Source organism: Lemur catta, chromosome 1 (genome assembly GCF_020740605.2).
Source record: "Lemur catta isolate mLemCat1 chromosome 1, mLemCat1.pri, whole genome shotgun sequence".
NCBI classification, from domain to species: Eukaryota; Metazoa; Chordata; class Mammalia; order Primates; family Lemuridae; genus Lemur; species Lemur catta.
In genome coordinates, this window is record NC_059128.1 from 278,828,822 (window position 1) to 278,843,065 (window position 14,244).

The window sequence follows — 14,244 nt, forward strand, 5'->3', positions numbered from 1 at the left end:
TGCCAGGAGGAGGGAAGTCAGACATGCCTTATCATGCCCCCTCCCTCCTTGGGGACATCCTTTGTAACGCATTAACAGGCCTAAGGGTATGCAAGACAAACCTACAGGTCCTCAATTTACACAACAAATGTATGTTTGGTGGCTTATCTCTGATAAACAGCAACTATGTTAAAACATTCCAAGCCTTTAGACAAAGCTTCATGTCTTTAACCAATTACAAGTCAAAGAATCTTTAAACCCACCTATAACCTGTAAGCCCTTCCCGCTTCGAGATAGCCCACCTTTTCGGGCCAAACCAATGTATGATTCCCACGTATTGATTTATGACTTTACCTGTAACCCCTGTCTCCCTGAAATGTATAAAACCAAACTGTAACCCAGCCACACCGAGTCCACTTGCTCAAGGCCTCTTGAGCGTGGCTCCGGGTCATGATCCTCAAATTTGGCTCAGAATAAATCTCTTTAAAATTAAAAAAAAAAAAAAAAGACTGACATGAGAAGGAATATAATATCCAAATATTATAATATATATTAAAAAGAATTGCAACCTGTTATTAAAAACAGTCCCTCATGGCCTGGCCTGGTGGTTCATGCCTGTAATCTTAATACTTTGTGGGGGCCAAGGTGGGAGGATCACTTGAGGCCAGGAGTTCCAAGACCAGCCTGGGCAACATAGCGAGACCCCATCTCTACAAAAAGCTTAAAAGATCACCCAGGCATGGTGCCATGTCCTGTAGTCCCAGTTGCTTGGGAGCCTGAGGAAGGAGCATCACTTGAGGCCAGGGGTTTGAAGTTGCAGTGAGCTGATTACGCTGCTCCACTGTAGCCCAGGCGAAGGGCAAGATTGTCATTAAAAAAAAAAAAAAAGCCCCTCAATAAAAACTTCAGGCTTCAGACCCAGGTGACTTCAATGGTAAATTCTTTTAAAAATTTAAGGAAGGAACAATACCAATCTTATATAACTCTTTCACAGAAAAGAGAAAAGGGGATATTTCCTAATTTATTTTATGAGGCCGGAGAACTTTGATAACAAAACCTGACAAAAGCATTGCAAGGAAAGAAACCTACAGACCAATATTCCTGATGAACACAAAAATCTTAAAAAAAAAAATCAGTACATTAAATCCAGCAATTTATAAAGAAGTTAGCACGTCATGACCAAGGGGGTATATTCAGGATTACAAGGTGGGTTTAACGTTTGAAAGGCAATTACTAATAGAAAATCTCAGGCAAAATAAAGGAGAAAAACCATATGATCATCTCAATAGAAGCAGAAAAATCACTTAGTGAAATTCAAACCTATTCATGACAAAAACACTCAGTGAAGTAGGAATAGAAAGAAACATCTTCAATTTGATTCAGGTATCTACAAAAGCGTATGGCTAACGTCATACTGAATTGTGAGTGTGAAATATTGAGTGTTTTTCCCTCTAGGATCAGACAAAATGTTTGCTATCCCCGCTTATGTTCAACATTGTACTAGAGGTTCAAGCAAGTACAGCAATGGAAGAAAAAAAGAAATAAAGAGCATATAGCTTGAAAATGAAGATTTAAAAGTGTTATTCACAGATAACATGATTGTGTACACAGAAAATCCACAGGAATTTACACACAATCTATTAGAACTAATCGGTGAATTAAGCAAAGCTGTGGGATACATGGTCAATACACAAAAATCAATTGTTTCTGTATTAGCCACAAAAAATTGGGAAATGGAATGTAAAAACCATGTCGTTAACAATAACAAATCTAAAATATCTAGGAATTAATTTAGCAAGGTCATTATGGTGAAAACTAATATAAAATGTAGCTGAGAGAAATTAAAAGACCAAAATAAATGAAGACATATCATGTCAATGGGTTGGAAAACTCAATATTGTTAACACATTGTTGTGAATTGCTGCAGTAATGGCCCCAGATTTGTTTGTACTCCTCTGATCCCATGTGGTTGAATAGATGTCCCCATACTGCCTTGGAGCTGGTCATGTGACTTGCTCTGGTCAATGGGACAGTGGCAGATGTGACGCAAGCAGAAACTTGGGCAGCGCTGTGTGTCGAGCTTGCCTTGGCCCATTCTCTCAGAACCCTTTGACTACACATGGATGAGTCTGAGCTAGCCTGCTGGTGAATGACAGACCATTTAGAAAGGGTTTCCAGTGGGCCCTCCTGTCCCATAAGAGGTCAGGTACTTTTCTTTGCATGACACTCTTTGCAATGTTGGTGACATAATGTGAGTAATTGTTTAATCCTGACCCCCTGCTGGACTGTTATAATAGTTCCACAGGGCAAACATGGCTCTTGTTCATCACCATAGTCAAAGTACCTAGCCTTGGGCCTGGCACATAGCAAGGGCTCAAAACCGTCTGTTCACAAATGAATGAAAGAGTGGTTTGGGTTAGGAAGGCCTGCTGCAAAACTTTGGCTTTGCCAGTTATTAGCTCTGTAGCCTTGAACCATTCACCCCAGTTTTCATAGCTTCAGGTTCCCCACCTATAAAGTGAGTTGTTGTGAGAGACAATCTTCATACAAACTCTTTACTCCTTTTCAGATTCTCATCCCCACTTTCTGCCAGGCATTCCAGAACTACCTGGATGAGTCAAAGATTATGAAAGAAAAACTTCAGGCCATTGACCTGGGATGCCCCAGACAGGGTTCGGCTGCTCCTTCCTTCTTACCCCAGAATTTATTGTGTTATAGTTTATTTGTTTCCCTTTGGTCTTCCCCACTGGTCTTAGACTTTTTCAGGTTTGGGATCCTTTCTAAATCATCTTTGTATCCCCAGCACCGATCAGAGTACTTGACACAGTGCAGACACTCAAAAAATGCAAGTGGAGGAAATAGTTATGCACTTAGCTGCGGGTAACCTGTACTTCAACTTGTAGAAAGGCGTTACAGGTTGTGGGGTTTGAGAGGACAGTGGCCACATCCGTGAAACTCCATCTAAGAGAGCAGTTTGGGGAAAAGATGAGTTCTGGCTTAACAGGTTGAGTCCTTTGGTGTTCTGTTCCATATTTTGGCCACTGTAGACATCCTTCTTGGAAAAAATATTTAATATACAAAATTGTGAATGGCACGTCATATTTGCTTTTATCTCTCCTCTCCTGGGCAAATAACCCCAGTCCCTTTAGCAATCCAGTGATCAGAAACTAGGCTATACTCTAATAAGGATGTCTTGGGTATGATGGAAGAATTAACGCCAGGGCACTCTATGTTGTTATATCCTGGGATTTTACTGGCTTAAGAACACTGCAAAATGGTGAAGCTGGTGTTCCTTCTACAGTTGTCTCCCTTTAAGAGAAATATATCTGTTTCTTGCTGTTGGAGCTTAGTGACTATTAGGGACCTCTGATCAATAGCCCAGACAAAGCTTGGGATACAGAAAATGTCCTTTGTATAATAATATGGAGTAGAATCAACTCATAGGAAACATTTGAGAGAAGGTTTAATGAGAAGGGAGGACATAAGCTTGGGTTTCAAGTACTTAGGGAAGTAAACAAAGAAACAAATATTTGTTGGGTGCTCACTAGACTCCTGGTACTCTGGGGCTTATTGCCACATATTTTTATTTCTGAAATGAGAAGTGGGAAGAAGCTTATTTTATGATACTCTAAAGAGTAAGGTCTCAGGCCATTAGATTATTAACAAAAACTATAAGGACTATTTTTTCTCCTAATTACCAATAGTTGATTGTAGAAAATTTGGGGTGGGAAAACACAAAGAAGATGAATTATCACCTGTAATTGTACCATCCAGAGATAAACATTACAAAAATTTGTTTTCTTATATATACTTTTTATTACAAAATTGAAGTCACACAAAATGTATTACTTTATAACTTCCTTTTGCCATCTAACAGACTGATTTTTCTCATGTTGTGAAATATGCCTTATCATGTGTTCTATTGCCACAAGTCGATATGTTACGTTCTTTAATTGAACCTCCACTGCAGGACATTTAGGTTATTTCCAAGGTATCACTTAATGATGTCCTTGACGAGAGTCACACAAAGGGTGGAGGACTGGCCTGGGGAAACATATTGAATGAGCAAGTGTGAAAAGAAAAGGTGTTTAGCCCAGGAAAGGCAAGACTCAGGTGGGGAAATCACAACTCTCGTCAAATATTTGAAGGTTGTCATTTGGACAAGGGGTAGGACACGCTCTGTGTGGTCTCAAATGGGAAGATTTAGAAACAACGGGTAGAAAGTGGGGAGTGCAGATTAATTCACAGTATGTGAAGGGGAATTTTCTAAAGTTCAGGGCAACCAAAGAAGGTCTGGGCAGCTTTAGGAGGCACGGAGTTATTAGCTAGTGAAGATGCTCGAACATAGACCAAAAATCACTTCTGTGAATACAGTGTGTTGAACACATTTACAGTCGAGAGACCCCAGCGCTTTGAGAACAGGAAAGAAGTTGTTTGTTTGTTTGTTTACATATTTATTTTTAAAAGGGGAAAGGATCTTAGAAAAGGCATCAAGAATTAAAATTTGAATTCAGTCCTCTTATTATTTATATTGGGGCCCAATATTTATACACCGACTTACAGTTTACAAAGTACCATAAAAACTCCCCTTTTAGAATGAGGAAATAGATTCAGAGAGGTTAAGCAAACTGCTCAAGTTCCTACTGCAAGGAGGTAGAGACTAGACTAGATCTGCACGTTCTCTGTCCTGACAACCACCCTTTTCTCCAGCTGCCGTTATTATTATCCAGGTCAACAATCCATTCTAGACAATCCAGACTCACAAGGCATTGCCAAGGCCCTGCCTCATTGCAAGAAAATGAAAATGTCTCTAACGAGTAATGTGAACAAAATGTCACTGTATAGTTAGTTCACAGGTAAGGTTTCCTGTGTGGAAATTCCACATCCTTTCTACCCCGCAGGTGCGACTTAATGATTAGGGTTTTTGACAGGTAAAGGTGGGGCTCCAACATCTATATGTGATTCTACAATGTTTCAGGTGCCTTCTGCTCAGGACAGGGCCTCCTTCCTTGGTGGTCTGAGAGCCTTGAGTGAATATACTCCCCAAGTTAGCCCTGTGTCTCATCCATACCTTCAACTCTGTCAACTCAGAACCCTGGAAAACAGGGCTTCCACCTTCCACTCTATCTGTCCTGCTGCAAAGCACATAGCCCAGGAATTTATTCCTGTCTCCTGAGTCCATCCTGAACCCTTGCCTCCACCCCACCCCTTTTGGGCAAGACAAGCTAGAAGGAAATGCCAAGGTCCCCTTGTGGTTACGGGAGGGGCCTAGCACCACCCTCGGTAACCAGCTCCCTGCTGCCACTCCGGGGCATCCTTTCTAGCAAGTCAGAGGGTCCTGGTGATAGTGACCCACCGCACCTGAAAGGCACCCTCCTCCAACACTCCACAATGCCACTGCAGGTTCCCAGCCCTCCCACTGACATTCCCCTGCTATCTGCAGGAAGCCTGCATCCACTCCAGAGGGAAAGGAAGGCCGGAAGCAGATGGCCATCCCTTCAACCCCAAAATGAAGTGCACTCTCCTTGCTTTTAACCATTTCCTGGCTTTAATTGCTTGCCTCCTCCATCCTGCTCTTGCTGTTTTGCAATTCTGTGGTGACTCTGTTCTTTCAAAATCATTTATTTGGTGCCCAGCATATACCAGACACTGGGCTAAGCCCTGAGGGTAAAACATGCAGGGAGCCAGGTTGTACTCGTGAAGGGTTTCCTTTTCTCTTGGCAGATGGAAAAGGAACCCACAGTGAAAATCAGGGAGGTAAGTGCTTTGACAAGGGAATGGGGCCTTCCAGGGAAGAAAAGAGATGACAGGAAAGAACCAGTTGTGTTCTGGGAGCATAAACTGGGGAAGCCACAGCAGAGAAGTCCTGAGAAGCCAGATCATGAAGGGATTGGGGTACCAAACTAGCATGTTCTGATGTCATCCCCAAAACAATGAGAAGTCCTTTCAGCTTTTGGCGATAATATGATACTGAATTTTAGAAAGAGTCCCCTGCAGCCTTGAGGAACAAGGTGAGGGAAAAAGGAGTCAGGGCTGCTGAGAGAAGGCTCGGACTCTTCATTGTATTCTTTTCTGTTCTGTTTAGAAATTTTTTTATCTTGAAAATAGTAATTATGTGGAAAATAGGATCAGTGGCTACTTTTATCTTATTCTTTATACGCTTTATGTTACATATTTTTTAAAAAAAATATAATAAATGATGTTTTTCTTTCTTACTTATTTTTTTTTTTTTTTTTGAGATGGGGTGTCACTATGGTTGCCCAGACTGGAATACAGTGGCTATTCTCAGGTGTGAGCATAGGGCACTATAGTCTTGAACTCCTGGCCTCGAGTGATCCTCTCCAGTAACTGGCATTACAGGTGAGCACCACCCTGCCAGCTCATGATTTTTGCTTTTTTTTTTTTGAGACAGAGTCTGGCTCTGTTGCCCAGGCTAGAGTGGGTGCCGTAGCATCAGCCTAGCTCACAGCAACCTCAGACTCCTGGGCTCAAACAATCCTTCTGCCTCAGCCTCCCAAGTAGCTGGGACTACAGGCATGTGCCACCATGCCTGGCTAATTTTTTTTATATATATTTTTAGTTGTCCATATAATTTCTTTCTATTTTTAGTAGAGACGGGGTCTTGCTCTTGCTCAGGCTGGTCTCAAACTCTTGACCTCTAGTGATCCTCCCACCTTGGCCTCCCAGAGTGCTAGGATTATAGGCGTGAGCCACCTCGCCTGGCCTGATTTTTGCTTTTGAAAGTCTGGGAGAAAATATAGAGATGGGAGTGGAAAGATGTGTTTTTTGTCCTGCATAAATGGACTTTTTGTTACTTGACCCTGTCCTTGAGCTGTGTGCAGGTGGAAGGCTATTTTTTTTGCATTTGGGATATAGAATTTTACAAACTTGGCCACACAGAGGTCCTGCCTAGGCCTCTGTCCAATGAGAATGCCCAAATCTATAGTTTCTCAAACTGGATATTGCCTGGATGAGCTGCCAACTGTGGCAAGGACACTGGTTTGAGAAACAGGGCTGTAACAGAACTAACTAGCTACATGGTGATCACTAACATTACTGTATCTCTTCAGTGGCATTTTCTTCTTCCCGCTTTGCTGACTACAACAATCTTAACACTGGCACTAGAGAAATTCTATCCATCCTACATGGGGAAAAAACCATTTCCTGCTTCTATACAAATCACTGGACAGTTTCCCCTAAAGTTTTATGGTTGTTGAAAACCTTATATAGGATGGAGAAAAATGGGGAAAAAATAACAGCTCATCGTTCATTTAAAAATACAAAGCAAAACAAAACAGTATTTACAATATGCCAGATATGGTACTTGTGATAAAAAGATGAAAATATATGATCCTTGCCCTAAAAGCACTTATAGTTTAGAAACACACATGCAAATACAATGTAATAAAATACTAGCACTGCTATAACCACATAAACATATTTGAATTGAACTGGGGCAAAAAATAGGAAAAAGGTTGAAGACAGTAGCAACAAACGTACATATCGATAAATACTGTAGGAATATCAATGTCCATTACATAGATTAAAAAGCCAAGAAAATAAGCAAAAACTCTCAAGAACTATTGAGCTAATGAACCATTGAAGGAAGTGATCTTTATGGAAGTCTGTGTCTCCTACCTAATTCTTAATCCATGTACTTAATTGTTTTTCATAGTTTCATTATGACATTTTCCTCAACCAGTTAATTTTGAGGAAGCTATTATATATATATGAATCAATATATAATAGTGGATTTCTTTTCAAGTCCTGTCCAAATGTTGCAATATACTATTTCAAGATATTCTGAAATAGTGTAGTGTGAAATAGACACTTTATTTTTATTTATTTATTTATTTATTTATTTTGAGACAGAGTCTCACTCTGTTGCCCAGGCTAGAGTGGGTGCTGTGGCATCAGCCTAGCTCACAGCAACCTCAAACTCCCGGGCTCAAGTGATCCTTCTGCCTCAGTCTCCCGAGTAGCTGGGACTACAGGCATGAGCCACCATGCCTTGCTAATTTTTTCTATATGTATTTTTAGTTGTCCATATAATTTATTTCTATTTTTATTAGAGACGGGGTCTCGCTCTTGCTCAGGCTGGTCTTGAACTCCTGACCTTGAGCGATCCACCCGCCTTGGCCTCCCAGAGTGCTAGGATTACAGGCGTGAGCCACCACGCCCAGCCTGAAATAGACACTTTAACAATTTCATATTTTCTATTTAACATCATCTTAATGTCACAGAAAAAGAAAATGTTAATGATAATTCATGAAATATTGGTAAACATGTTACAGATAAGGAAGGCAATGAATATTGTCCTCTTTTTTTAAAAAATGGCACCATTATAACTCTATTTGGCATAAAACCACCTTGTAATCTTAAGATGCTGAGGGGGGCACTTGGTCCAGGTGCTGGTTAAGGGATGCTGAGGTGGGAGGATCACTTGAGGCCAGGAGTTTGAGACCAGCCTGAGCAAGAGTGAGACTCTGTCTTTACTAAAAATAGAAAAAACTAGCTGGGTGTGGTGGCACGCACCTGTAGTCTAGCTACTCAGGAGGCTGAGGCAGGGAGATCACTTGAACCCAGGAGTTTGAGGTTGCAGTGAGCTATGATGATGCCACTGCACTCTAGCCTGGGTAACAGAGGGAGACCCTGTCTTAAAAAAAAAGGGGGGGGGGAGGTAGGAGAGCTGAGAGCAGGAATGGAGTATGGGCTGGTCCCACTTGGGAGATGGCTAGAAATGGAGATGGCCCCAGATAAACTGACTGGGGTGATGAATGTATGCCATTAATATCCATACACACATCTAACAATAGCAAATAGCCTTCCATTTTTCTTTTCTTTCTTCCTTTTTGTCATAGTAAAATTTCAAAAAAGAAATCAATTTAAGAAATGACACCTCTCCCTGCCTTCCCAAATATGCATCAGATATATACACGTAGGGCACAAATATCCAATAAGCATATTTTTAAAAAGACAATAAATGGTCAGAGAAATGCAAATTAAAACAAGAGAGTTTGGTAAGGTGTAGGAAAAAGCCATTCTCATATGCTACTTTTAGGAGTGCAAATTGGTGGAAACTTTCTGAGGGACATTTTGATAACATGAGTCAAAAGCTTTTTAAGGACATATACCTTTATCAGAAGGAAATAACTGGGCAGTGTTTAAAATGTATACATGCTGTGTTCATGAAACTTTATTTGAGCAACAACAACAAAGAAGAAAAACTTCCTTAAAAAACAGAGGAGTGGTTAAATGAATTATGGGGCCATTCAATTGATGCAATACTAGTAGCTGTTAAAATAATTATCTAGTCCAGGCGAGGTGGCTCATGCCTGTAATCCTAGCCCTCTGGGAGGCCAAGGCGGGTGGATTGCTTGAGGTCAGGAGTTTGAGACCAGCCTGAGTGAGACCCCATCTCTACTAAAAATAGAAATAAATTATCTGGACAACTAAAAGTATATATAGAAAAAATTAGCCGGGCATGGTGGCACATGCCTGTAGTCCCAGCTACACGGGAGGCTGAGGCAGTAGGATCGCTTCAGCCCAGGAGTTTGAGGTTGCTGTGAGCTAGGCTGACGCCACGGCACTCACTCTAGCCTGGGCAACAAAGTGAGACTCTGTCTCAAAAAAAAAAAAAAAATTATCTAAATTTCAATTGATCAACACAAAAATGTGTTCATAGAATAACTGTAAGTAAAAACGGCATGAAACATACTTGTATGTGTTGTATGTGTGTGAGTATGCTCATGTCTCCCTAAGAAAGTCTGGAAGGGTATATGAGAGCTGTCCAGAAAGTATCCAGCCATATACTATGAACAACAGAGACATTTACAGTTTATATGGGGCCATCTCCATTTGTAGCCATCTCCCAAGTGGGACCAGCGCATACTCCATTCCTGCTCTCAGTCCTCCTATCTCTTCTTTTTTTTTTTTTAGATAGCGTCTCCCTCTGTCACCCAGGCTAGAGTGCAGTGGCATCATCATAGCTTAGTTACAAGCAACATTGCACAGAGAACAATGACGCCTCAGTCCCCTTTAAAGTAGGCTCCTTGGGACCTCACACAGTTCTCCCAGTGTCTCTTAATCTAACCCCTGCATGTCCAACATTCTCAGGTGTTCTGCCTGTTCGCAGGCCTTCTGGAACATGGATCACTTTCAACAGATTCTCAACGATTTTTGAAGCGTTTGTGCCACACTATTATTTGCACTGCACTCACTGCATCATCCCCGAAAGCCTTCTGAATCATCTGAATAGTTTCCACGGAGGAATGTTGAAGCTTACTGCAAAATTTGGTGCAGATTCATTGTTCTACTCGCTCAGTCATTTTGAGCGTGATGGCCATACAGTGCACAAGCCCACTCAACGGCATCTAACGCCCCACTGACTACTACAGCGAAGTCCTCATTATTTATGCAGGTGCATCCCAGTCCACTCTCCTTCGCTGCCGGGTTACATCGGTGTCACACAAACTGCTGGGGTTATATCGAAAATGGCTGGATACTTTCTGGACAGCTCTCATAGACTAATGTGAAAATACTGATAAGGTTTTTCTCTGGGTGAGAGGTATGAGTAATCTTTACTGCTTTATTGTTTTCCATATCGTAAATAGTCTGTAATGACCATACATTACTTTTTTTTATTCTTATTTCAGCATATTGTGGGGGTACAAAAGTTTAGGTTACGTATATTGCCCTTGACCCCCCACCCCCCTGAGTCAGAGCTTCAAATGTGTCCATCCCCTAGACAGGGTGCATTGCATTCATCATGTATGTATACACCCATCTCCTCCCCTACCCACATCTGCCCGACACCCGATCAATGTTATTCCTAAATGTGCTCTTAGGAGATGATCAGTGAAACCAATTTAATGGTGAGTACACGTGGTGCTTATTTTTCCATTCTTGGGATATTTCACTTAGTAGAATGGGTTCCAGCTCTTTCCAGGAAAATACAAGAGGTGCTATATTACCATTGTTTCTTATAGCTGAGTAGTACTCCATGGTATACATATACCACATTTGATTAATCCATTCATGTATTGATGGGCACTTGGGTTGTTTCCACATCTTCGCAATTGTGAATTGTGCTGCTATAAACATCCAGGTGCAGGTATCTTTGTCATAGAATGTCTTTTGTTCTTTTGGGTAGATGCCCAATAATGGGATTGCTGGATCAAATGGTAGGTCTACCTGTATCTGTTTAAAATACCTCCATATTGCTTTCCACAGAGGTTGCACTAGTTTGCAGTCCCACCAGCAGCATACATTACTTTTATAGTTTGTGTTTGGACCTCAGGTATAGAGCATTGAGGATTAACTTCTTGGTTCATAGTATGCTACCACTGTCAGTTTATATAAGGTCTCTCTTTTGTTTTAATAAATTTTGCTTTCTTCTCACGTGTCCTATATACATGAATTACTTTTAAAATCAGAGCAAACAATAAAGCTTGTCCAAGGAGAGTAATCAAGGGCCTTCACCAGGAAGTCTGAAAGAACAGCAGGAATGTCAGGTACCAGGCCATGCCGCTGACCTGGAATGAACTGCAAATCGTTCACCTTCTCATCTGGTATGAGGGACACAGATAGTAGTGTTTGTTTGTCTGTCCTTGGAATATTTGGATTATAACTCCCAGCAAGATTCCAACTACTGAACTTGTAGGCTTAGAATAGTGCATCACCAAGAATGGTCCCTAACAGATGTGAAGCCAACTAAAAGAAAACGCCATCTTGGCTGGTAACTGTGTGTTAGCTTCCTTTAGTGCCGTAACAAAGTACCACAAACTAGGTGGCTTAAGCAACAGAAATGTACTGTCTCGCAATTCTGGAGTTAGAAGTCCAAAATCAAGGTGTTGACAGGGTTGGTTCCCTCTGATGGCTGTGACAGAGAATCTGTTCCATGCCTTGTTGCTAGCTTCTGGTAGCCTCAGGTGTTCCTTGGTTTGTAGATAGTGGTCTTCTCCCCATGTCTTCACCGTCTTTCCTGTGTACATGTCTGTCTCTGTGTCCACATTTCCCCTTTTAATAAGGACACCAGTCATTTTGCATTCGAGTTCATCCTAGAGACCTCATTTGAACTTGATTACCTCTGTAAAGACCTTACCTCCAAATAATCTTGCATCAAGTTGGCGTCGTGGAAAGAACACGGGTTTTGTAATTATACCTGGATTCGAATCCTGGCTTCACCACTTAACTGGTGGTCTGACTTTGGGAAAGTCATTTAATTACTCAGGATTTGTTTTCTCATCCATATAATGGAGATGTAATGTTGCTGTGAGCATTAGAAATACTATTAGAATGTGCCGAATAAGTGAAGGTTATTATTACCTATGAGTTGGGGAGGGTCTTTGCTTTTCAGGTTAACTTTTATGAATAGATGCATCTGTAAATGAATCTGATAGGGGAGATTCTCAGATGACAGCAAGGATTTAATATCCAAACTTGGTCAACACTAAACTGGCATCTGTTCTAGAGTCCTTCTTGCCTACATGTGTTCACTTGTTTGGAGCCAGCCAGAATTTATAGGTTACTTTTTAGATGAAGTCTATATAAAACCATTTTACAGCATTCCGGCCTGTACGTGATGGTTCATTGATCAATGTTGTGCAAGGCTGTCTTGCTGGGAGGAAAAAGAAGGGTGCAGCCTTCTCTATACGAAGACCAGCAATCCTTTCCACTCCTGCACGTCTATAATCTCAAGATTCTGCCTCACCCTGATAATCTAGATTGATTTGAAGACAAGGACACATTTCTTGAGATATTGTCCTATTCTGCTCAGGTTACCTAGAAGATTAATTATGCAAATTTCCTCTATTACTGGCAATAAAAATTTGACTCAAATTTAGCATTAAAGGTTGCAAATTCTTATGTGTTCTTATGGAAGTGAAACCCCGTGTTGTGGTGGGAGCAGGGAGAGCCACAAAAGCAGGGAGGGAGTTGGTTGTATAGGTGGAAGTTTGAGCTTGGGAGGAACCAGGTAGTGACCTTTCTTCTGAATAGGGACCGTCTTGGGCACTTCCTCTTCCTTCAAAACAATTAAGTTGAATGTGGATTTTTAATCATATTACCTGAGCAATTTTGAAAAAAGTCAGTAACTTTTGTCAGTCAAGGGAACTTTTTGATTTCATGGAGAATCAGTCTGAAGCAAGGTATTTGACTACTTTTTGCCTAATTTATTAAATCTTTTAGGTTTAGTCTGATTTCTTTCAGAGTCTGTGCTAATTTGAATGTTTGCCTTGGCATATCAACGTCCTATAACTGTAGGAGGGAGACTTTCGCTGGAAATGATATAAAGCAAGTGTCTTTCCTTGAGTCACATACGATAGAGACTAGTATTCATTACAAGTTTTTTTACACTTAGTATTGTTTATAAGATTGTATCTGTTGTGTTTGTGAACAGTTTCAGCTTTCGAAAAAAATGGCATGAACACACTCATAAGACAGCAAAATCAATCTTAGAAATCAATCAGTAGATGAGTGACTTGTGGTGTAAAACAGTATGTATACATACACCCTTTTTTTGCTATACAATTATTAAATGCCATTATATTAGAGTTGGTATAAAATACAATTTTTAGCTGGTGGCTTTTTACTAATTACAAAGTAGCCAGCACAGGATACTTCGGTTTTAATGCCTAGGGAGCACATCCAGCAATATTTAGCCAGGCAGAAAGGGTAGACAGAATAAAAATAAACGAAAGCCAGAATATTAATAAACAGTTTTGATTGTTAAGGACAAGTGGGCAAATTAAGAATCTGGAAACTGAGAAGGTGTATGGAAAATAAAACAGGGAGCTGGGCGACAAGGATACAGTAATAGCACAAGAGGATTCCTTTAAGTGGAATTCCGATGGAGGAGGCAGGCTGCGCCCAGAACCACGGGGAGGGGTTTGAAATAGATGGGAAGGTAGGAGAGAGCGTGCACAGCCTAAAAAAGTTTTAATGATGGCTCCGTCCGTAATTTTTGAAGGCTGGTATTGGGAGCTGCAAACACCAAGCGGCAGGATTTATCAAGGTGCCCGCCGCAGGGCCACCCCCGACTCGGGCGAAGCGTCCGGAATTCCTGAGACGTCTGAAACGTGGAGGCGGCCTCCTCCCCGCCCCCACCCCGGCCTCCGTGCGCATTTTCCGGCGAGGGGGGCACGCGAGCCCTTCGAAGAACAGTTTAAACGCGCGGACGTCCGCGGCCGGCGCGCTCCTCGGGCAGGAAAGCGAGCGCCGCGCCCGCACCGCGGGAAGAGCCTCGGGCCCGGGCGCGCCGCGCAG